The following is a 25,704-nucleotide window of genomic DNA, read 5'->3' on the forward strand; positions in this document are numbered from 1 at the left end:
TAAATTATTTATTCAGTGGATATTTATTATGATTAGTTGTATGCCAGATATTTTCAAAGAACTTAGATAGAAAGATAGAAAGACAACAATTCCCACAGGTAACTAAAATTTTACTGAGAGCAACTAGAAATAAGTAACAAATAAGTAAACAAATACATAACTAACAATGATAGCTGGGTATTATTTACTTGAAAGTATTGTTTTACATATCTGAATGAGATACTATTTGCAATATCACCAACAATACTAAATAACTTGAATAATCTAGGAAACCACAACACTATCAAGAGGAAGGATAATCAAATGGAGAAACAGACCTTGTTCATGCAACAGATTATCATTACTTTAAAGATGTAAAGTTTTCCTCTTTGATTTATGTATAAAATACAACACAACTGAAATCTCAATAAAAAAAAAACTAAAGCTGATTGCAGAATTCACATGGAAGTGCAAATGACTATGAATAGCTAAGACTGTCTTCAAAAAGGAAACAAGGAGAGCAAGATTGGCTTCACTTGATATCCAAATTACAATAAAGTCATTGCAATTAAGATGCACTGCCCAAGGATAGGAAAATAAACAAAAGTAATAGAACACTGACCCCATAACCAAGCTCAAGCATATTGTGATTTATGACCAGCAGGGCTCTGCAAGGTAGTAAGAAATGGAACATCATTTTAATAAACTATTCTGGGGCAACTGAGTAGGGTATAGAAGAGGAAAAGGAAATGATCACTATCTCATGCTCTACAGAAAAAATAAATCTAGGTGGAATGTAAGTCATCCATACACATGATACATCTGTTTGTTTATTTATGTCTTAATAATTATTTTCAAATTGCTCTATTATTTCTATTTAATGAAATATTCTAATCTTTAATTTTTTTTTTTTTACTTTCTTAAAGTTAGTTTTGCTCATGTTCTTTGGATGTTTGTTTTCAAGCTTATCAAAAATTATTTTTTCTCTTTCTATTGTTTTATTAGTTTATTTTATTTTGTTTTGTTTTACTTTTTTTTTTACAGCCTCTCCCTAGCTTTTGATAACATAGTGAACAATGAGCTCATTTTCAGGTGGTTTGATGTTTCCTGCAGTAGTGTGATATAATACTGAAGATACAGACAGCTGAACATGGCTCTTCCTACTCTTATATGGTCTAAGCTATAGGGACAGTTGCCTACAATTTTTCTTTTTTTCTGGGGGGAACCTTTCTATGAACAGAGTTCAACAGCAGCCTCTGCTTTAAAAGTGGTAATCTTGCTTCCAGTATTCTGAATAATTAGAGGCAGTTTTATTCCAAACTCTTAAAGACATAAGTATGAATCTGGGGTCTGGCAAATCTAAGGCTGCTGTCCTACTTACTGCTTTCATTTTCATTCTGAATCATTGCCACAAAGACATTTATCTTGTGTTTGTTGGCAGCAACATCTCTCTCTCATCCTCCCTCTCCCCCATCCTTCCTTTCCTGTCATCCTCTTTCCTTCCCTCCCTTCCTCTGTGTGTGTGTGTGTGTGTGTGTGTGTGTATTTTAACTATCATCATTGTACTATCCACATGCTTAAGCAGTTTTCAACTGGCATTTACTTTCACAGACTTCTAATAAGCAATGACCTGGATAAAGAAACCATGTGCTGAGCATTTAATATAAAATTACAGACTCTGAAATGTTAACAGTGTTCAAATGAAAAATCTAAGTGCTTCAGGTATAATAAAAGATACATTTCAGTCTTCCATTAAAAGGGCAATATTAGTTTGTTCTTACTTTAGTTTAAAATCTCAAGTGCTTTCTGTTGATCATACTGCCTTTTGGATACCTCAAATTTGGATAATATAATAATAGCATATCAATTCTTGCTACAATAGAATTTGACTTGGAATTGATATTACATAGAAAATACAGACAATTCACTTAATATAATTGTCTCAGCATCAATTTGCATATTATTCCAAGAAATAATAAATAATGATTAAAACTCAGCTTTTAAAAAATTTATCAATAGATCTAATTACCACTTTAAAATGAACTGGGTTATAAATATATTTGGGTAGAAAGGTATTTAATAATAAGCAATATAAAGTTTGAACTGTGGTCATTATACTTTATTATTTTCTTTTAAAATAAAAATCTAAAAGTTTTTCATATTTATTATCTTGACAAGTTTTCAATTTTCACACTCGTATGTTACTATAGCAGATAATCTGAGCTAAGCTAATATAGTCATTATCTATTTAGGAATTCTAAGAATAGTGTGTGCATGCTTTCCTTCCTAGAATCATTTGCCATTTCAGTAGGGCCTTTATTTCATTCTTTATTTTCTAGGAGTTCATTATCTATGCTAAGCCTGACATTTTCCAGATTGTAGATACTAAATTTGTCTTTTTTGACCATCTGTGTTAATTCTTGTGCTAAAACCATCACTTATCACTTTGCCCTAATTAGATCCAACTGTACATATCATTCAATTCCCTAATAATTCCTTCTCTGCAATCTTTCCTCCCTCTTTGACAAAACCAAGTTGTATCTAGTCTGACAGTGACTCTAGCTCAGTGTCTCCAAGATAGATGAGCATGTGTTGTAAAAAGGAAGCTGCCTTGTAAAGGGCCTTTTTACTTATCACCTTGATTGAACTTTCCCATTTTTATCCACCCTAAGGAGTTTTAATTTTGAACTTCCTCTTTTGCATTTCTGATGAAAGCTTATAGCTATGATCACTTTCAATTTTGCTTTATTGCAGTTTATTAGCAGTGCCCTCTTTAGTCATCTTTCACACATTTTACTTTTTAATTGTTGTCCTTTGTTTCCCGTCTGCTTGACTCATATATCCAAAGGCAAGGGGCCTAGTGTTTTAAAAAAATTTATATGTAATGGTTTATATGGTCTTTGTTCAATGATTCTTTTCAGGTTTGCTAAAATTTCCAGATAAATAACTCTCTGGGAATAATAGGCAATATTATTCTTTCTCCACTACCTCCGGTTCCCTCATAGCTTGCTTCTGAGCACATTGTTGCTGACTGCCTGCTCTGATGTGGAAAGAATCATTCCTACACCAACATGTAAAATAACTAACCCCACTGACTTTCTTTCAGGCCGAATTGCCTTTCTTTAGGTTAAGCATTTTTTTAGCACCTCCCTGTTCTTGTTTGTATGCTATAAACTTCATTTTTACTTTGACAAAGCAAAATTGTACCTATATTGACTGTGACTTTATTCATCCAGAACACACCCCACTTTTCTTTTTTAATTAATAGATTTTTTGAGCAGTTTTAGGTTTATAGAGATATTGTGTGAGGAGTATAGAGAGTTCCCTTTTGTCACTTCTTCCCAGTCTCATCTCATTTCCCCGTTTATTGACATCTTATACTAAAATAATACATTGTTACAATTGAGAAGCCAATGCTGATACCTTATTAACTAAAAACCATAGGTTACATTAGGGTTCACCCTTTGTATTGTGCATTCTATTGGTTCTGACCCATATATAATAGCGTGTATCAACTATTACTGTATCACATACAGCAGTTCTGCTGCCTTAAAATCTCCTTTATTTTACTTATTCATGTTTCCTTCCCTCCCTCAGAGCACTGGCAAAGACTAATTTTTTTACAGTCTCCATAACTTTGTCTTCACCAGAATGGAATATAATTGGAGTCATGCCATACATAGCCTCGTCAGACTGGCTTCATTCACATAGCAACGTGCATATGAGTGCCTCCATGTCCTTTCATGGCTTTATAACTCATTTCTGTTTATACTGAATAATGAACCACAGTTTGTTTATCCATTCAGCCACTGAAGGACATCCTGCTTCCACGTTTTGGCATTTATGATTAAAGTTGCTTTAAACATCCATGTGCAGATTTTATGTGGACATATGTTCTCAACTCCTTGAGTAATACCAAGGTTTTTTTTTTTTACTTTCTTAGTTAGTTTTTGCTCATGTTCTTTGGATGTTTGTTTTCAAGCTTATCAAAAATTATTTTTTCTCTCTATTGTTTTATTAGTTTATTTTTATTTGTTTTGTTTTACTTTTTTTTTTTACAGCCTCTCCTAGCTTTTGATAACATAGTGAACAATGAGCTCATTTTCAGGTGGTTTGATGTTTCCTGCAGTAGTGTGATATAAATACTGAAGATACAGACAGCTGAACATGGCCTTTTCTACTCTTATATGGTCTAAGCTATAGGGACAGTTGCCTACAATTTTTCTTTTTTTTGGGGGGAACCTTTCTATGAACAGAGTTCAACAGCAGCCTCTGCTTTAAAAGTGGTAATCTTGCTTCCAGTATTCTGAATAATTAGAGGCAGTTTTATTCCAAACTCTTAAAGACATAAGTATGAATCTGGGGTCTGGCAAATCTAAGGCTGCTGTCCTACTTACTGCTTTCATTTTCATTCTGAATCATTGCCACAAAGACATTTATCTTGTGTTTGTTGGCAGCAACATCTCTCTCTCATCCTCCCTCTCCCCCATCCTTCCTTTCCTGTCATCCTCTTTCCTTCCCTCCCTTCCTCTGTACTATCCACATGCTTAAGCAGTTTTCAACTGGCATTTACTTTCACAGACTTCTAATAAGCAATGACCTGGATAAAGAAACCATGTGCTGAGCATTTAATATAAAATTACAGACTCTGAAATGTTAACGGTGTTCAAATGAAAAATCTAAGTGCTTCAGGTATAATAAAAGATACATTTCAGTCTTCCATTAAAAGGGCAATATTAGTTTGTTCTTACTTTAGTTTAAAATCTCAAGTGCTTTCTGTTGATCATACTGCCTTTTGGATACCTCAAATTTGGATAATATAATAATAGCATATCAATTCTTGCTACAATAGAATTTGACTTGGAATTGATATTACATAGAAAATACAGACAATTCACTTAATATAATTGTCTCAGCATCAATTTGCATATTATTCCAAGAAATAATAAATAATGATTAAAACTCAGCTTTTAAAAAATTTATCAATAGATCTAATTACCACTTTAAAATGAACTGGGTTATAAATATATTTGGGTAGAAAGGTATTTAATAATAAGCAATATAAAGTTTGAACTGTGGTCATTATACTTTATTATTTTCTTTTAAAATAAAAATCTAAAAGTTTTTCATATTTATTATCTTGACAAGTTTTCAATTTTCACACTCGTATGTTACTATAGCAGATAATCTGAGCTAAGCTAATATAGTCATTATCTATTTAGGAATTCTAAGAATAGTGTGTGCATGCTTTCCTTCCTAGAATCATTTGCCATTTCAGTAGGGCCTTTATTTCATTCTTTATTTTCTAGGAGTTCATTATCTATGCTAAGCCTGACATTTTCCAGATTGTAGATACTAAATTTGTCTTTTTTGACCATCTGTGTTAATTCTTGTGCTAAAACCATCACTTATCACTTTGCCCTAATTAGATCCAACTGTACATATCATTCAATTCCCTAATAATTCCTTCTCTGCAATCTTTCCTCCCTCTTTGACAAAACCAAGTTGTATCTAGTCTGACAGTGACTCTAGCTCAGTGTCTCCAAGATAGATGAGCATGTGTTGTAAAAAGGAAGCTGCCTTGTAAAGGGCCTTTTTACTTATCACCTTGATTGAACTTTCCCATTTTTATCCACCCTAAGGAGTTTTAATTTTGAACTTCCTCTTTTGCATTTCTGATGAAAGCTTATAGCTATGATCACTTTCAATTTTGCTTTATTGCAGTTTATTAGCAGTGCCCTCTTTAGTCATCTTTCACACATTTTACTTTTTAATTGTTGTCCTTTGTTTTCCATCTGCTTGACTCATATATCCAAAGGCAAGGGGCCTAGTGTTTTAAAAAAATTTATATGTAATGGTTTATATGGTCTTTGTTCAATGATTCTTTTCAGGTTTGCTAAAATTTCCAGATAAATAACTCTCTGGGAATAATAGGCAATATTATTCTTTCTCCACTACCTCTGGTTCCCTCATAGCTTGCTTCTGAGCACATTGTTGCTGACTGCCTGCTCTGATGTGGAAAGAATCATTCCTACACCAACATGTAAAATAAGTAACCCCACTGACTTTCTTTCAGGCCGAATTGCCTTTCTTTAGGTTAAGCATTTTTTTAGCACCTCCCTGTTCTTGTTTGTATGCTATAAACTTCATTTTTACTTTGACAAAGCAAAATTGTACCTATATTGACTGTGACTTTATTCATCCAGAACACACCCCATTTTTCTTTTTTAATTAATAGATTTTTTGAGCAGTTTTAGGTTTATAGAGATATTGTGTGAGGAGTATAGAGAGTTCCCTTTTGTCACTTCTTCCCAGTCTCATCTCATTTCCCCGTTTATTGACATCTTATACTAAAATAATACATTGTTACAATTGAGAAGCCAATGCTGATACCTTATTAACTAAAAACCATAGGTTACATTAGGGTTCACCCTTTGTATTGTGCATTCTATTGGTTCTGACCCATATATAATAGCGTGTATCAACTATTACTGTATCACATACAGCAGTTCTGCTGCCTTAAAATCTCCTTTATTTTACTTATTCATGTTTCCTTCCCTCCCTCAGAGCACTGGCAAAGACTAATTTTTTTACAGTCTCCATAACTTTGTCTTCACCAGAATGGAATATAATTGGAGTCATGCCGTACATAGCCTCGTCAGACTGGCTTCATTCACATAGCAACGTGCATATGAGTGCCTCCATGTCCTTTCATGGCTTTATAACTCATTTCTGTTTATACTGAATAATGAACCACAGTTTGTTTATCCATTCAGCCACTGAAGGACATCCTGCTTCCACGTTTTGGCATTTATGATTAAAGTTGCTTTAAACATCCATGTGCAGATTTTATGTGGACATATGTTCTCAACTCCTTTGAGTAAATACCAAGGAGCATGTTTGCTGGATCATATGGTAAGAGTGTGTTTAGTTTTGTAGGAAACTGGCAAACTGTCTTCGGAAGTGGCTGTACCATGTTGCTTTCCAAAAGCAATGAGTCAAAGTTCACATTGCTCCACATCCTTGTCAGCATTTAGCAGTGTCAGTGTTCCAGATGTTGGCCATTCTAATAGGTGTGAAGTTGTGTACCATTATCTGAATTTGCATTTCTCCAATGATAATGATAGTGAGATCCTTTTCATATGCTCATTTGCCATCTCAATATTTTCCTTTGTGAGGTGTATGTTAAGGTCTGAGGTTCTTGTTTTTCTTCTTTTTTTTAAGAAGAATTTATTTATTTATTTATTTATTTATTATTTATTATTATTTATTTATATAATTTATTTGGGAGAGAGAAAGAGAGATCGAGTGAGTGGGAAGGGCAGAGGGAGAAGCAGGCTCCCTGCTGAGCAGGGAACACAACATGTGGCTTAATCCCAGGACTCTGAGATCATGACCTAAGCCAAAGGCAGACGCTTAACTGAATGAACCACCAAGGCACTCGAGGTTCTTGTTTTCTTACTGTTGAGTTTATATATTTTAGATCTTAGTCCTTTTTCAGTTTTGTCTTTTGCAAATATTTTCTCCCACTGTGTGGCTTGTCTTCTCACTGTATTGATGTTGTCTCTCACAGAGCAGAAGTTTTCAATTTAAATGAAAGCCTACTTATCAGTTATTTCTTTTGTGAGTTGTGTCTACATTGTTGAATCTAAAAAGCATTGTTATACCAAGGTCATCTAGGTTTACTCCTACGTTATCTTCTAGCAGTTTCATAGTTTTCAATTTTATATTTAAGTTTGTGATCAGAGTTAATTATTGGCAGTGGTATAAAATCTGTGTCCAGATTATTTTTCTTTCATATGGCTATCTTGTTGTTCTAGAACCATTTGTTGAAAGGGCTGTCTGTGTCCACTATATTGTCTTTGTTCTATCACAAATAAGTTGATTATATTTATGGTGGTCTATTTCTATTCATTCCATGTTTTATTTGTGTATTCTTTCACCAATACCACATGTCTTAGTTTGGGACACCTGGGTGGCTCAGTGGTTGAGCATCTGCCTTCAGCTTAGTGCATGATTCTGGGGTCCAGGATTGAGTTCTGCATCAGGCTCCCTGCATGGAGCCTGCTTCTCCCTCTGCCTGTGTCTCTGCCTCTCTCTGTGTGTCTCATGAATAAATAAATAAAAATATTTTTTAAAAGCAAAAAAAATTACTTTAGGTTTATAGTAATTCTTGAGTTCAGATAGTGTCAGTCCCCTAACTTTATTCTCCTCCTTTATTCTCCTTATATTGGGTTGGCTTTTCTGGGTCTTTTGCTTCTCCTTGCTTCTCCATATAAAATTTAGAATTACTTTCTTGATATCCACAAAATAACTTGCTGTGAATTTGTTTGGAATTGCATTGAATCAAATTGGGAAGAACTGACATCTAGATAACATTGAGTCTTCCTATGCAAGAATATGGATATCCTCTTATCCAAGATCATGGATGTCTCTTCATTTAATTAGTTCTTCTTTGATATCATCAGAATTTTGTAGTCTTCCTCATATAGATTGTGTAAATATTTTGTTATATTTATTCTAAGTATTTCATTTTGAGAGATGCTAATGCAAATGATAATAAGCTTATAATACCAAGTTCCACTTGTTCACTGATGTTATATAGAAAAGCAATGAACTTGTATATGAAGCTTGTATCCTATAATCTTATTAGTTCTAGGAGTTTTTTTATTGTTGATTCTTGCGGATTTTCTTATTTTTTTTAAGCGATTGATTTTTAAAGAGAGAGAGTGAGAGTGAGTGTGTGTGAGCATGGGGGAGGGGGGTGGAGGAGAGGGAGAGAAAGAATTGTAAGCGGGCTCTATACCCAGCATGGAGCCCAATACAGGGCTTGATCACACAACCCTGCTATCGTGATCTGACTGAAATCAAGAGTCAGATGCTTAACCAACTGAGCTACCCAGATACCCTCAGTCTTTTGAATTTTCTTTTTTTCTTTTTTTAATATTTTATTAATTTATTCATGACAGACACAGAGTAAGAGGCAGTGGAAGAAGGAGACTTCATGCAGGGAGCCCGACGTGGGACTCTACCTGGGGACTGAAGATCACGCCCTGGTCCAAAGGCAGGCGCTTAACCGCTGAGCCACCAAGGCATCCCTGGATTTTCTATGTAGGCAAGTATATCCTCTGTGAACAAAGCCCTGAGTTTGTCCAAGGCTATCCTCTAGAAACTTTATAATTTTGCATTTTATATTTAGTTTGCTGATACATGTCAAGTTATAATTTGTAAAATATATATCTAGACAAATTTTTTTAAAAATATGGATGTGCAACTATTCAAATTCCATTTGTTGGAATGACTATCCTTGAATTTCATTAATACCATGCTGTCTTGATTACTATATATATAAAGTATGTTTTGATGTCAGGTAGCATCAATCCTCCAACTTTTTTCTCCAACATTTTTTTGGCTATTCTGGGTCTTTTCCATATAAACCTAAGAATCAGTTTATTGATGTCAACAAATTAATTCACTAGGTTCTCATTTCAGATTCTGTAGAATTTGTATATCAATTTGGCAAGACTGACATTTTAACAATATTGAGTTTTTCAGACTGTGAACATAATGTTTTCGTTATTTAGTTTGTCTTTGATTCCCTTCCTCAGAGTTTTATGTATTTGAATATAGATTCTGAATATATTTTATTTATCTAAGTATCTCATTTTTCAAATGCTATCATGAATGTTAGTATGATTTTAATTTCAAATTCCTATTGTTAATTGCTGGTATGTTATAAAGCAATTTACTTTTGCATATTAACCTTGTATCATGCAAACCTCTATAATCACTTATTTCCAAGATTTTTTATTTTTTTGATTATGGGGAATATTCTAGTTGACTTTGTACTTTTCACAAAGACAGTTTTATTTCTTCTCCCTCAGTCTAAATACCTTTATTTTCTTTTCCTTGTCTTATTGTACTAGGTAGGTCTTCCAGTACCATGTTAATAAGAATGGTGAAGTGGGACATCATTACCTTCTTGTCAGTCATAGGGGAAAGCATCCAGTGTCTCACCATTAAATAGGTTGTTAGTTGTAGATTTTTATAGAGATTCTTTATCAAGTTAAAAAACTTTCCTTCTATTTCTAATTCTAATTGAGAGAATTTTAACAATCATACTTATTGAATTTTACCATTTTGCTTCTGAATTAATTGACAGGATCACAATAGTCTTCTTTTCTAATTGGTGACATGGATTAAGTTGACTTGTGAATATGGAATTCATCTTGCATATGTGGGATAATCCCACTTGGCCATGGTGTTTAGTTTGCATACATACTCGTTTTGATTTGCTAATAATTTTTTAAGTATTTTGCAAATATGTTCATGAGATATTTTGGTCTATAGTTTTTCTTACTAGCAATGTTTTTTACCTGGTTTAAGTATTAGAATAAACTCAAAAGTGTTCTTTCTATGACTATGTTCTGGAAGAAAGTAGAATTAGTATCATTCATTGCTTCAATATTTGGTAGAATTTACTAGTGAATTTACTATCTGGCCTGCATGTTTTCTCTTTGGGAATTTTATTACTTCTCAATTAAATCACTTTAATAGGTATGGGCATATTCAGATTATTTATTTCTTCTGCTTGTTTTGGTATTGTGGATCTTCTAAGGTATTGGTTTATCTAATTTATCAAATTTGGGGGCATACGTTGGTTCATAGTAATCTTTATTTTAAAGTCCACAAGATCAGTATTGATAATCTCCCTATTTCTTTCTCTTTTTTAAGATTTTATTTCTCTATTCATGAGAGACACAGAGAAAGAGAGAGAGAGGCAGAGACATAGGCAGAGAGAAAACCAAGCTTTATGCAGGGAGCCCGATGTGGGACTTGATCCTGAGACTCCAGGATCACGCCCTGGCCCGAACACAGACGCTCAATTGCTGAGCCACGCAGGCATCCCGATAATCTCCCTGTTTTGTTTGTAATATTAATAGTTTGTGTTTTCTCTCTGATTTTCTGGGTTACTGTGGCTGGAGGTTTGTCGGCTTTATTGATCTAAAAATCAACTTTTGGTTTCATTGATTTTCTCTGTTATGTTTCTGTTTACAATTTATTTCAACTCTTTCTTTCTTTTGCAGGAGAATTGATTCGCTCTTATTTTTTATTCCCTAAAGTATTGGTTTTAGATCTAACTTCTTTTCTATCATATACATCTAATACTATAAATTTGATTCTAATTACTATTTTCATGGTATCCAACACATTTTGATGAGTTCTATTTTTATTTTCACTTTTGTTTAGTTCAAAATGTGTTTTTAACTTCCATTGAGATTTTTCTTTGACCCATTTCTTACTTAGAAGGGTGTGCTTTAGTTCCAAATATTTGGGAATTTTCCAGCTATCTTATATCATTTTGATTTCTGTTCTAATTACATTGTAATCTACATAGTGTTAGAAACCCATGGGCACTTACTTCACTTTCACAGATTTTACTGCCAGTGTTCCCACTAGGTTCTCATTATGAAGAGCCAAATGATATCTTTTTGGGTTTCTAGCAGGCAAGATTAAGAAAATTGGAAGCTATTGATCATATTATCTTCCTACAGAGAGCATTACCTTTGCTTCTTTTAGGATGTAGTGCAGGGGCAGATTGACTTGTTCTAAACAATAACTGAGCCCATTTGAATCTCTTTATTCTTTGTTAGAACTGGACTATTCACATGTACCCTTACTCGTACAGTATAGTCCTGGAAAGTCCCACCAAAAAGTCGGATATTTACCAGGTCTGCTTCTTTTTTGTGGACAAAAAGATTCCAACATTTTTCGTTTACCCTTGAGTGTAAGGAAAGCTTTATTTTAGACTCTCACCTTCTTAATGACCTCTTTAATTTTATAAATTTTCAAAGAAAAGAATGTTGCCCAATGCCTTGTTTACTCTGTGGGCTTTTACTCTACAGGATCTTGAGTCCTCAAGTCTTGCTGTTGTTTAAGTTCCTCTATGTCTTCTCACACTTTTTGTTTTTAAATACTTTATACAACTTTTCTTATCTGTAGAAAGTTTGGTCTGAAAAATACTATTAAATGTTTATTATAAGGGAAAACTTAAGATAAGTCTTAAAAGGTTCCCATATAACTCTCTCTCTCTCTCTTTTATCAATTTATTCATTCAAATCCTTGTTATAAAATAAGGATCTTATTTATTTATTCATGAGAGATGCACAGAGAGAGGCAGGGACATAGGCAGAGGGAGAAGCAGGCTCCCTATAGGGCGCCTGATGCGAGACTTGATCCCAAGACCCTGGGATCAAGCCCTGAGCGGAAGGCAGATGCTCAACCACTGAGCCACCCAGGTTCCTATATCTTTCTAACATGCCAGTTTTCTGAATCACTGCCTAGGCAAGAGATATGATATTAACACATACCAAATACTACTTCTACTCTAAAAAAATGTTTTAATATTTTTCTTAGTCTGCTCAAGTTGCTATACCAAAATACCATAGATAATGTGACTTAAGCAATAAATATCTATTTATTAGATAATAATAAATATCTATTTCTCACAATTCTGGAGGCTGGAAGTCCAAAATGAAGATGCTAGGAGATTCATTTCCTGACGAAGACCATTTTCTTGGCTTGCTTATGGCCATCTTCCCCTGTGCGCTCACATAGCCTTTCCTCAAAGTGTAAAAAGACAGAACTCTCCTGTCCTCCTTCTTCTCATAATGCACTAATTCCCTTATGAGGGCATCACCCTTATGATCTCATGAAACCTAATTACCCTCACAGTACCACAATACCATTAATTTAGGGGTTAGTGTTTTAACATGTGAATTTGGAGGAGGGAACACTGAATATAAAGAAAAGAGGATAATATTCTCAAAGTAGTTTATCTCAAAAAATAGGTTTTTAAAGGAGAATAAAAATCCCCGGATTCATATTGGCCTGCCTAATCCACATCTCTGTTTAAAGAATGGCACATTCCACTGGAATCTGTATAATGGATGCAGAGGAGGAGTCGGGGTTAGTGGAAATTCTTACATGCCATGCCATAAGGAAAGTATGAGACTTGGCAATAATAATTGACTCTTCTATGTGGGAGAAATGAGGCTAAGTGGTAGGGGATGATAACATTAATGTTTTTCTATTCCAACCTGAGTACAAATTTTTGGAGGTTGACACAATACGGAAAATGATAAGCCTCTATATTGCAGTTAGATGTTTTTCTTCTCTTTGGGTTCCTGGTGAGGCAAGACCAGAAGAGCTTTGTTTCAGATGTGATCTTCTAGATATGGCTCTAGAAAAATCAGATTACACTTCTATTTAGTTCAAAACAATGCTGTATTTAGGTTTCAAAATGGGAGCCCAATGCCGGACTCGATCCCAGGAACCTGGGACCATGCCCTGAGCCATAGGCAGATGCTCAACCATTGAGCCACCCAGGCCTCCCTAACATGATAATATTTAAACTAGACAGTCATTTGACATCTCACAAACATTATGAGATTTGGACAAAATTGGGATTAAATGTTTGTTGCCAGTCAGATAACAGAAACGAAGAAAGGATTTATCCAAAAGGTTTTGTTTTTGTATTATTCTGTTTTTATTTTGTTTTTCTGCTGAAACCAGACAACTGTCATACTTTCAGGAGCAGGTATATGGAGTAAAAGTAGAAATCATGGACAGAGGAAAAATAGAAAACTTTTATTTTTCTGTTAGCACCCTGAGTAAGTATATTTTGTAGAAATATCCAGCCAAAGTTTTTAATTTTTTAATGTATGATATGATAAGGAAAAAAAAGATTACCTCAGTCTTCTAAGATGGGGGGAAAGAGGGTAGTATAAAACCACAGTTAAATATTGGTCATCACCACAAATACAAAGAAAACTAACCAAAATTGTTTGGCAGGAATAGCATAGCTAGAGTGTACTTGGTGAAATCTTCATTTCTCAAGAGGTCAGACTTAGAACAAGCATTTCACAAGGATCAAAAAACAAGAAATGAAATCAAGAGCAGAAAAGGAAACAGTATATAGAAAGCAAACCTCAAAAAAAATAAATAAATAAAATAAATAAATAAATAAATAAAAAAAAGAAAGCAAACCTCAACACATCTCTTCCATTTAAAGGGACAGCAACTGTGGTCTTCAGTAGACTTGGTTGTCCATGAAAATAATAAACACATTCCTTCCCAGGGTCCTTTGCATAAGCCTAGAGCCGAGAGTCCTATGATCAAGCAAAAAACGACTTTATAGAAAGTATAAACTTTCTAATTGAGAATTCTATCTTATCTCTAAGATATGCAATATCAGGAAAAAATCTTGTCCTCTTTAAAAATCAGAAGAAAAAGGAAAGAAGGAAGGAGGAAAACTCTAGATAGGTGTATAAAAAATATTTACTTTTGAAAAGATAATAATTGCAGTCACCCATAAAGGTAGATTTACATTATCATATGGAATTAAACTTGCAAAAATTTATAAACCATATTTTATTGGAACTTAGGAAAGCTAAATTTATCAGAGGGAGAAACCCTCCAAAATTATAAAAGGCTACATTACAAAGTAAAAGTTCTGAATAAAAAATTATGCAGTTTATGTATTAAGGTAGATAACTGTTTGAGAAATTTAGTCAAGTATTCAAAAATGTTGTTAGTCTTCTGAGAAAAATTAAATGATGATAACTCAGAACGCAACCAGTTTATATGAAAGAGAGAAGAGATCTAATATATGACTAATTATAAAGGCAGATAAGAATAGTTAAGAAGAAAAATAAAAGTAGATGAAAAATATTGAATTTACAATTAAAACTAGAATTCAAATTAGAATTTTTCAAATTTGAATTACATTCAAATTAGACATAGATTTCAAATTAGAATTAGAATATTCAAATCATTCTAATTTTCTAAAACTAGGTAATCACTTGCATTACATTTGAGTTTATGGTTCATTAGTTATGGCCAACAGCTTAAGCATGCCTCATTGTTCATAGAATATTCATTAATGAAGACATGTCATATTTCTAACTTTCTTGCATTTATCAACAAGCACTTTGTGGGTATCTATAATCAGCTTTCTATTACGTTACAAGAAACTGAATCCAGCGAGTTTGGCCAAGGCCTCTCTTAAAATGTTAAAGTTAAGATGCTCAGTTTCAGTGATGCTATCAGAAAAAAATTCAATTTTAAGCAAAATCAACATATGTATGATATTCTATAGCACCAAAAGGTTTCAGTCATCTAGGGTAAAGACATAAATGAGTAACAACAAGATCCAACATCTAAGTTTGAAGAACTCCAATAGTTAGCCTGTCACTGAAAATGTTTCTCAAGAAATATTTAATGAGTATTTATTTTCTGCCAGACATATCTTAGCACAAGATTACAGCACTAAGAAAGAAAATAATTATTATCTTCAAAAAACTTTTCAGTAAAAGATATTGAGCTGGAGTTGTAAGAGAAAATCCAGAGAATGGGCTCTCTTCCTCCTCGGAGGCGGAGAGCCCGTTTGTGCAAACGTCCAATAAACCTTCTTGCTAATTGCATCTGCCTGTCTGGGGTGTGAGTCTCTGGGGCGTCCACCGGGACACGTTGGCACCCGTGAGCCAGGGTCCAACATTTGGGGGCTCGTCCGGGATCCGAGATGCCCCAGGCTCAATCCTAAGACCGGTAGGAGGTGAAGGCCCTGGTCTTTCAGCCAGGACCCAATGGACACCCTGATCAGCTCCTGCAGACTCTCCTCACCACGGAGGAGAGACAGCGCATCTACAGAAAAACATCCCCGGGGCGGATGGGAGGCCGACCCAGCTGCCTAATGAAATCAGGATGTTTTCCCCTTGGTTCGCCCGACCTGGGACTACGACACTGCTGCTGGTAGGGAGCGGCTCCGTCTCTATTGCCAGGTACTCCTAGCGGGTCTCAAAGGGGCAGGGCGACGCCCCACCAATTTGGCAAACGTACGTGCTATTGTGCAGGTTTTCTGGAAAGATTAATGGAAGGCTACCATATGTATACTTAAAGAGAGAGAGAGAGGAAAGAGAGAGAGAGAGGAGAGAGAGAGAGAGAGAAAGAGACAAAATAAAAGAGATAAAGGAAACGCAATAAAGAACTGACTGGGATACTGGCCACCATAGTACAGGGCTCAGGGCAGAGTAAGTCAGGACAGAGTAAGGACCTGGGAGACAAAAGAAAACCACGGGTTGAACGAGACCAGTGTGCCTAATGCAAGGAAAAAGGACATTGCGTTAAAGAGTGTCCAAAAAAGGGCCAAACGCAGGGACCTAAGAAGAATCCCATTCCCGTTCTGTCCCTAGAGGATGAAGATTAGGGGTGTCAGGGCCAGGAGCCCCCCCCCCCGAGCCTCGGATAACCCTTAAAGTGGGGGGCCAACCAGTGACCTTCCTGGTTGCTACAGGAGCTCAACATTCAGTTTTTTTTTTTTTAATTTTTATTTATTTATGATAGTCACAGAGAGAGAGAGAGAGGCAGAGACACAGGTGGAGGGAGAAGCAGGCTCCATGCACCGGGAGCCTGATGTGGGATTCGATCCCGGGTCTCCAGGATCGCGCCCTGGGCCGAAGGCAGGCGCCAAACCACTGCGCCACCCAGGGATCCCTCAACATTCAGTTTTAACTGAGGCAGAAGGACCCTTGAGCTCTATCTAAAGATGCATTCTTTTGCCTCAAGTTAAGCTCTCAAAGCCAGCCTATTTTTGCCTTTGAATGGAAAGATCCTGAGACGGGATTCTCAGGACAACTCACTTGGACAAGGCTACCACAGGGATTCAAAAACTCCCCCACCTTGTTCAACGAAGCCTCGCTCAGGACTTGGCAGAATTCGGAGTTGGCCATCCGGACCTCGTTCTCCTGCAGTACGTGGATGATTTGCTCATAGCGGCTAAGACAGAACAGGATTGTGTAAAAGGTACGGGGGCCCTGCTCGAGAGACTGGGAAGACTGGGGTATAGGGCCTCCACCAAAAAGGCCCAAATAGGCCAGAGACGAGTGACCTATCAGGGATATCTCCTGGAAGGAGGCCAGAGGTGGCTGACGGAGGGCCGCAAAAAGGCTGTAGCCCTGATCCCAGCACCCACTGACGCCAGAGGGCTACGAGAGTTCCTCGGCAGTGCCGGGTTCTGCTGCCTCTGGGTACCCGGGTTTGCAGAGCTGGCGGCTCCCCTATATCCTCTCACTAAATCCAACACCCCCTACCACTGGGGAAAGGAGCAACAATTGGCTTTTGACAAAATAAAAAGGGCCTTATTGACCGCCCCTGCCCTGAGCCTCCCAGATGTAACCAAGCCATTTGCGCTATATGCTGATGAACGCTGAGGAATAGCCAAAGGGGTCCTAACTCAGAAACTGGGACCCTGGAAAAGGCCCGTGCCATACTTTTCAAAAAAATTAGACAGCGTGGCTGCAGGATGGCCCCCATGTCTCCGAATAATAGCGGCTGTGGCAGTCCTGGTAAAAGATTTAGATAAGTTGGCCTTCAGCCAACCCCTCACTGTGGTGGCCCCTCCCCCCCACACCATAGAGACAGTCATCTGCCAGCCCCCTGATCGATGGCTCTCAAACGCTCGGGTCACCCATTATCAGGCCATGTTACTGAATTCCGAGCGGATACGGTTCGGAACGGCTATATCCCTAACCCCAGCCACCTTGCTTCCAGAAGCCGAGTCCCCCTCCCTGGTAATGCATAATTGCCACCAGATCCTAGCCGAGGTCCATGGCACCAGAGGGGACTTGACGGACCAGCCTTTGCCAGATGCTGAAGCAACCTGGTACACCGAGGGGAGTAGCTTTCTACGAAATGGTGAACGTAAAGCCGGGGCGGCCGTGGTAGATAATTCACTGTCCGGGGCATCAGCACGGCAATGACCCAGTAGCAGAGGGGAACAGGATGGCCGATGAAACAGCACGGGCCGCTGCACTAGGCCCACAGGAGGATGGACAGAAGCCTTCCCCACCAAACGAGAAACTGCCCAGGTGCTTGTCAAGAAAATCCTAGAAGAAATTTTCCCCCGGTTTGGACTGCCCAAGGTAATAGGGTCGGACAACGGCCCCGCCTTCGTCTCCCAGGTAAGTCAGTTGGTGGCCAGATTACTGGGGATAAATTGGAAATTACATTGCGCATGCAGACCCCAGAGCTCAGGGCACATAGAAAGAATAAATAGAACAATTAAAGAGACCCTAACCAAATTGACATTGGAGACTGGCACTAGAGACTGGGTCCAACTCCCCACTATGGTTCTGTTCCGAGTCTGGAACACTCCCGCGCGCTATGGGCTAACTCCTTACGAGATTGTCTATGGAGGTCCCCCACCAGTGACGGACTTACTAGATTCTGCTATTGACCCTCTTGCTAACACTCCCGGTTTACAGGACAGGCTAAAGGCGCTCCAGATTATCCAGGGCCAGATCTGGAAACCCCTTGTGGCTGTCTACCACCCCGGAGACACAACCTGTTCCAGATCAGTGACTCTGTCTATGTCAGGAGACATCAGTCCAGGACCCTTCAGCCCTGCTGGAAGGGCCCATACACTGTACTACTAACCACCCCAACCGCCCTAAAAGTAGACGGTATTGCTGCTTGGGTCCACGCCTCACACGTCAAGCGCGCCCCATCAACGAGCACCGCTGACACCAGCCAGGACGGACCGGGCGAGCCACGCCAATGGAAGCTCCACCGCACGCAAAACCCACTCAAGATAAGACTTTCAAAAATTGTTCAATGACAGTTGTTATATTCCTACCTCTCCTAGCACTCTTCACCCCTGCCAAAGGTAACCCTCATGCCCCCAAAATGTTAACGTGGCAGGTACTAACGTCTGGGGGTGACGAGGTCTGGTCCACAACTAAAGACTGCTCCCGTGGGAACCTGGTGGCCTAACCTATACCCTGATTTATGTAAGCTAACCATAGGGGCCCCCAGCCCATGGGACCTAGAGGGATACTTTGACACCTCTAGGGCCCCCAACCGAGAAAGCCCCCCAAGGCGACTGGGATTAGACCCATGGGGAGCATGTGGCACGCCTGACAGAAGGGCCATGCTAAGCACTCTTCCCTTTTATGTCTGTCCTGAGTACCACAGAGATCACAGGCTAAATCCCACCTGTGGAGGGGGGGAACACTTCTATTGTAAAATTGGGGGTGCGAGACTACGGGAGACACAGGATGGGAGGCCCTCCTCCTCCTGGGATTACATCACTGTCAAGGCTAACTATACTCACCCGGGGTTACCAGGACCTCTGCAATACTACCGCCCCGATTTTAGGGACTGACTCTTACCTGGTGCCCCAGCCGGGAACTTGGTGGGCATGCAACAAAGGCCTCACCCCCTGTGTGTCAGCTAAGGTTCTAAATAGCTCAAACGACCTCTGTGTCATGGTGCAGATCATACCCAGGGTGTTCTATCACCCTGCTGAAACTCTAGAATATCAGTATGACGAACATCCCACCCGTTTTCGGCGCGAACCTGTCTCCCTAACCCTAGCCGTTATGTTGGGACTAGGGGTCGCTACTGGGGTGGGTACTGGCGCAGCCACTTTGATCCAGGGCTCATGACGTTATATAAAACTCCAAGCAGCTGTAGAGGAGGATCTACGGGCACTGGAGCAGTCCGTTTCTAAGTTAGAACAGTCCCTCACCTCACTTTCAGAAGTAGGACTTCAAAACAAGAGAGGCTTGGATTTACTACTCCTGAAAGAGGGAGGCCTGTGTGCGGCCCTGGGAGAGGAATGCTGTTTCTATGCAGGCCATTCTGGAGTCATCAGGGACTCCATGGCCAAACTCAGGGATAGGCTAAATAAAAGATAAAGGGACCTGGAAGCCCAGCAGGGCTGGTTTAAAAGCTGGTTTAACCAGTCTCCCTGGATGACCACCTTAAGCTCTACCATTATGGGCCCTCTAGTTATCCTGCTCCTGCTGCTGACTTTCGGCCCCTGCATCCTCAACCAGCTGCTCCAGTTCGTCCGAGAAAGATTGTCTATTACCCAAGCTCTGGTATTAACTCAACAATGTCAGGCCCTCCTAACTGAAGAAATAAATGTTCCCTAAGATTTTAAGGTTAAAATCAGCCCAAACAAAGAGGAGGGAATGAAGAACCTCCCACCCCCCCCTTGTGAGTAGGACCAGCCCTAACCCAGAGGCAGCAGATCCAGGTGCCTTCCTGAAGTTTTAGCAACAAAAAGCATTCTGTTTGTGATAAGAAAACCATTTCCCCCCACACCCTGATTGGAATGTCCCTGAATAGGTTCATGTTGACCTTCTGAGAAATAATAGGTTCATGTTGACTTTCTGAGAAAATAACCTGAATGCTATGCGACTCCCGCAGTTCTTTTGTCTTTAAGCGGTTTTTTTCTTTTGCCTTTAAAAGATACCTGTAATTGCTAATCAGGGCTCTCTTCCTCCTCCTCGGAGGCGGAGAGCCCATTTGCACAAAGGTTCAATAAACCCTCTTGCTAATTGCAAAAAAAAAAAAAAAAATCCAGAGAATGTAGCATTGTTTAATTTAAGAGAAAATTGCCACCTCAATTTATGCCATGGAAGTTCAAATAAAGTGAAGAACTAGTAAGATGATCAATCTATCAAATAAGCTGAATAACTTTTTATGTAATGTCTACACCACTTTGTGGTGTTCTGGGGGGTTAATTTTTACTTATCTTTTGAGTAAAATTAGAGCAGGATTTATGAATTTTCTGATAACTCATATGAAATAAAAAGTCCTTCTGTAGTTTTAGTTTATTTTATTTTTTTTAATTTTTTAATTTTTACTTATTTATGATAGTCACAGAGACAGAGAGAGGCAGAGAGAGAAGCAGGCTCCATGCACCAGGAGCCTGATATGGGATTCGATCCCAGGTCTCCAGGATCGCGCCCTGGGCCAAAGGCAGGTGCCAAACCGCTGCACCACCCAGGGATCCCCTGTAGTTTTAGTTTAAAAAAATACCTTAGTTCATTAGTTGACATACCTAGTCCAATGTAGTAAAACATTGATTTTCCCTTCTACAGCTGGACCCTGTATTGGACAAACTCTAATTATAAATTCAAGATATATGGTCAGCTTTGTGTATGTGTGTGTGTGTGTGTGTGTGTGTGCTGAGAATTGTTTCTCCTCCTTCAGTACTCACTATGCTGTCTCAGCTTTTTAGATAATAAAAAGAAAAAAAATAGCAAATCAAAATCGTAGTTGATTTCTTCTTAACATCACTGTCAGTAACTGATAATAGAGACATAAAGAATAGAATCAGTTAGGGATATATATCTTGAATGATATGATTAATAATACGTCATAAATGATGCATCGATCATTGTAAGTGCATAATATATATTCTTTTCAATTTTTCATGGATAGTTATCAAAACAATCATATTATTGCCCTAGAGCCAAACTGATCAAAATATCAATTGATGAAAATAATACAGAATTTTTTTATCAAAGTAGATTTTGCTATAAAATCCATTTAAAAAATCAAAGGATCTAACTATCTAAATATTACAGTTATAATTAATTATAAATATTATACTGTATATTCCAAACAGTTTACTTCTAAAAACCCATGGGATGAGAAATTATCATGAAAATTTTAAAATATATTTAACTGAATAATAATAAAATATGACCTATCAAAACATTTAAAATTTAGCTATTGCAGTTATTTCAGGATGTTTATAGTTTTAAATGTTTTGTAGTATGGTTTAATATGGTTTATAATTTTAAATACTATAGTTTTAAATTCTTACAGTTCTAAATTTTCATATTAGAAAAGAACATAGGTGTTTAAGATAATCAGTTATAATTTTGAAGTGACAGTTATAAAAATAAGAATAATCAGGTAGATTAATTATAGAAAAACAAACAAAAAGAATAAGAGAAAAACTGGAGCATTACAAAAACAGATGAAAAGAATATAGTGAATATATTGAAAACCTAAGCAATAAAACAATATGAAAAATTAACATGAACTAAACCAGTCATTAGCATTACTGACTTTTGTCTTATTTTAAAATATCTAAGGTGACACAAAAAGTAGTCAGCTATCAAATTCCACCTCTAACTAGACTGTGGTCCTTTCCCCTACTTTATGAAAATCCAATCTTTGGTTAAATTCTTTATCTCTGTTCTCCTGATAACATGATAAGTTATTATGTTTCAAAAATATGACATTATTAATGTATATTAATACAGCATTGCCTATAACATAAATAATCCCTTATTGGTAAATCTCATGTAGAATGGAGGACTTAAAAGTAAGATATAAATACTGAGATGTCCTGCACTCTATTCTTATGACCAGCATATCACTTGTAGAGGCACTGAAAGTTAGGCCTATGAAATTATTAGCAAAATATTGGCTCTGTGGAACATGAAACCTTTAGTGACATTTACGTTAGGGCAACCCTTGCACTTGCATGATGGGTAGTATCTCCCCTTGTACCTATGGAGACATCTGCATTTGAGCTGCTTTAAGGACTCTTGCTGTTGAGTAGGCTCTTCTGACATCCATTTAGAATGCCATTTTTCCTGCAAATATGCTTCAAAGTAAAGTGGTTAATAGTGTAGCTTATGGTAGAATTTGGAGTCTGAAAGTTTAAGAAAAGCAGAAAGAAACTGTGTGCATGTTGCTGATGAAAAAACATGTGACAGAACAATCCTCCTAATAACTAGAAAAGCTTAGTAATTAAAACTACACATTCTGTAAGGAAGGGATCGTAGAGCTACTTAAGCCATTATCATAATAGGGTGAAGATTCTGGGGAGGTGGAAAATACTGGGAGATAAAAAGATATTCAAAAGCTAAATTTTTTCTCTGAAGCATTTGCTGATTTGGAGGGCAGAACAAGACACCCAAAAATTTGGGTTTTATTCAGACAGAGATTAGCTAGGGATCGTAGAGCTACTTAAGCCATTATTATAATAGGGTCAAGATTCTGGGGAGGTGGAAAATACTGGGAGATAAAAAGATATTCAAAAGCTAAATTTTTTCTCTGAAGCATTTGCTAATTTGGAGGGCAGAAGAAGACACCCAAAAATTTGGGTTTTATTCAGACAGAGATTAGCTAAATTTTTCTCTGAAGCATTTGCTGATTTGGAGGGCAGAACAAGAACCCAAAAGTTTGGGTTTTATTCAGACAGAGATTAGCTTCTAGAGGATAGATGTACAATCAGTGTTCATTGTGTGTATTTTAGAATGAAAGGGAAAAAATAGTGATGTGATGGTCTTCAAACACAAAACCAATTACTCAAGACACTTGAAAAATTATGAATGTAAGTAGGCAGGAGGCTAAACATAGAAAAGATGTATAAACCCCATACAATATAAATTAAAAGAAAGCCATACCTAGCCATACTCTAGGGAGAGTAAAATACTTGTTCTATGAAAACAAAAACAAATCTTAAAAGAAGCCAGACAAACAACAAAAGATGCATTCTTATTAAAGAAAGGACAATTTGATTTATAGCTGACTCTTAACAGAAATTATGGAAATCACAGTAAATGGAATGCCTTTTTCTTTCTTTCTTTCTTTCTTTCTTTCTTTCTTTCTTTCTTTCTTCTTTCTTTTCTTTTTTTTTTTGGAATGCCTTTTTCAAAGTGCTGAAATTATTTATTTCAAAGTAAATGTGTCTTTTGATAATGAAGGGAAATAAAGGTATTTTTAGACCAGAAGAAATTAACGGAATTTACCATTCATGTACTAAAAGAAATAATAAATATTTTTTAAGCAAAGAATGATTCTATAAGGAAGCTCTGAACTATAAGAAAGTATGACACTACAAAGAGTAAATATGGCTATAAATATAATAAAAATTTATCATTAAAATAAAATAACAATGACCTGTGAGATTTAAAGTACATATAGAATTCAAACCCATAAGAGGTTGGAAAAAAAGTTAAGAACTGGTATGTAAGTTTAAAATGATCTGATTGCTGAGGCTAGGACTTCTAGTACTATGTTGAATAGCAGTGGTGAGAGTGGGCATCCCTGTCTTGTTCCTGATCTTAGGGGAAAGGCTCCCAGTGCTTCCCCATGGAGAATGATATTTGCTGTGGGCTTTTCGTAGATGGCTTTTAAGATGTTGAAGAATGTTCCCTCTATCACTACACTCTAAAGAGTTTTGATCAGGAATGGATGCTGTATTTTGTCAAATGCTTTCTCTGCATCTATTGAGAGGATCATATGGTTCTTGGTTTTTCTCTTGCTGATATGATGAATCACATTGATTGTTTTATGAGTGTTGAACCAGCCTTGCGTCCCAGGAATAAATCCTACTTGGTCATAGTGAATAATCTTCTTAATGTACTGTTGGATCCTATTGGCTAGTATCTTGTTGAGAATTTTTGCATCCATGTTCATCAGGGATATTGGTCTATAATTCTCCTTTTTGGTGGGGTCTTTGTCTGGTTTCGGAATTAAGGTGATGCTGGCCTCATAGAATGAATTTGAAAGTACTCCATCTCTTTCTATCTTTCCAAACAGCTTTAGTAGAATAAGTATGGTTTCTTCTTTAAACATTTGATAGAATTCCCCTGGGAAGCCATCTGGCCCTGGACTTTTGTGTCTTGGGAGGTTTTTGATGACTGCTTCAATTTCCTCCCTGGTTATTGGCCTGTTCAGGTTATCTATTTCTTCCAGTTCCAGTTTTGGTAATTTGTGGTTTTCCAGAAATGCATCCATTTCTTCTAGATTGCCTAATTTATTGGCATATAACCATTCATAATATGTTACCTAGGGCAATTTACACGTTTCATGCAATTTCTATCAAAATACCATGGACTTTCTTCATAGAGTTGGAACAAACTATTTTAAGATTTGCATGGAATCAGAAAAGACCCCAAATAGCCAGGGGAATTTTAAATAAGAAAACCTTAGCTGGGGGCATCACAATGCCAGATTTCAGGTTGTACTACAAAGCTGTGGTCATCAAGACTGTGTGGTACTGGCACAAAAATAGACACATAGATCAATGGAACAGAATAGAGAATCCAGAAGTGGACCCTCAACTTTATGGTCAACTAATGTTCGACAAAGGAGGAAAGACTATCCATGGAAGAAAGACAGCCTCTTCAATAAATGGTGCTAGGAAAATTGGACATCCATATGCAGAAGAATGAAACTAGACCACCTTTCACCATACACAAAGATAAACTCAAAATGGATGAAAGATCTAAATGTGAGACAAGATTCCATCAAAATCCTAGAGGAGAACACAGGCCACACCCTTTTTGAACTCGGCCACAGTAACTTCTTGCATGATACATCCACGAAGGCAAAAGAAACAAAAGCAAAAATGAACTATTGGGACTTCATCAAGATAAGAAACTTTTGCTCAGCAAAGGATACAGTCAATAAAACTAAAAGACAACCTACAGAATGGGAGAAGATATTTGCAAATGACATATCAGATAAAGGGCCAGTATCCAACATCTATAAAGAACTTATTAAACTCAACACCCAAAAAACAAAATATCCAATTTTGAAATGGGCAAAAGACATGAACAGAAATTTCACAGAGAAAAACATAGACATGGCCCACAAGCACATGAGAAAATGCTCCGCATCACTAGCCCTTGTATTTCCTCAGGGAAATACAAATCAAAACCACAATGAGATACCACCTCACACCAGTGAGAATGGGGAACATTAACAAGGCAGGAAACCACAAATGTTGGAGAGGATGTGGAGAAAAGGGAACCCTCTTGCACTGTTGGTGGGAATGTGAACGGGTGCAGCCACTTTGGAAAACTGTGTGGAGGTTCCTCAAAGAGTTAAAAATAGACCTGCCCT

The sequence above is a fragment of the Vulpes lagopus genome, chromosome 10, assembly GCF_018345385.1.
Source record: "Vulpes lagopus strain Blue_001 chromosome 10, ASM1834538v1, whole genome shotgun sequence".
Classification (NCBI taxonomy): Eukaryota; Metazoa; Chordata; class Mammalia; order Carnivora; family Canidae; genus Vulpes; species Vulpes lagopus.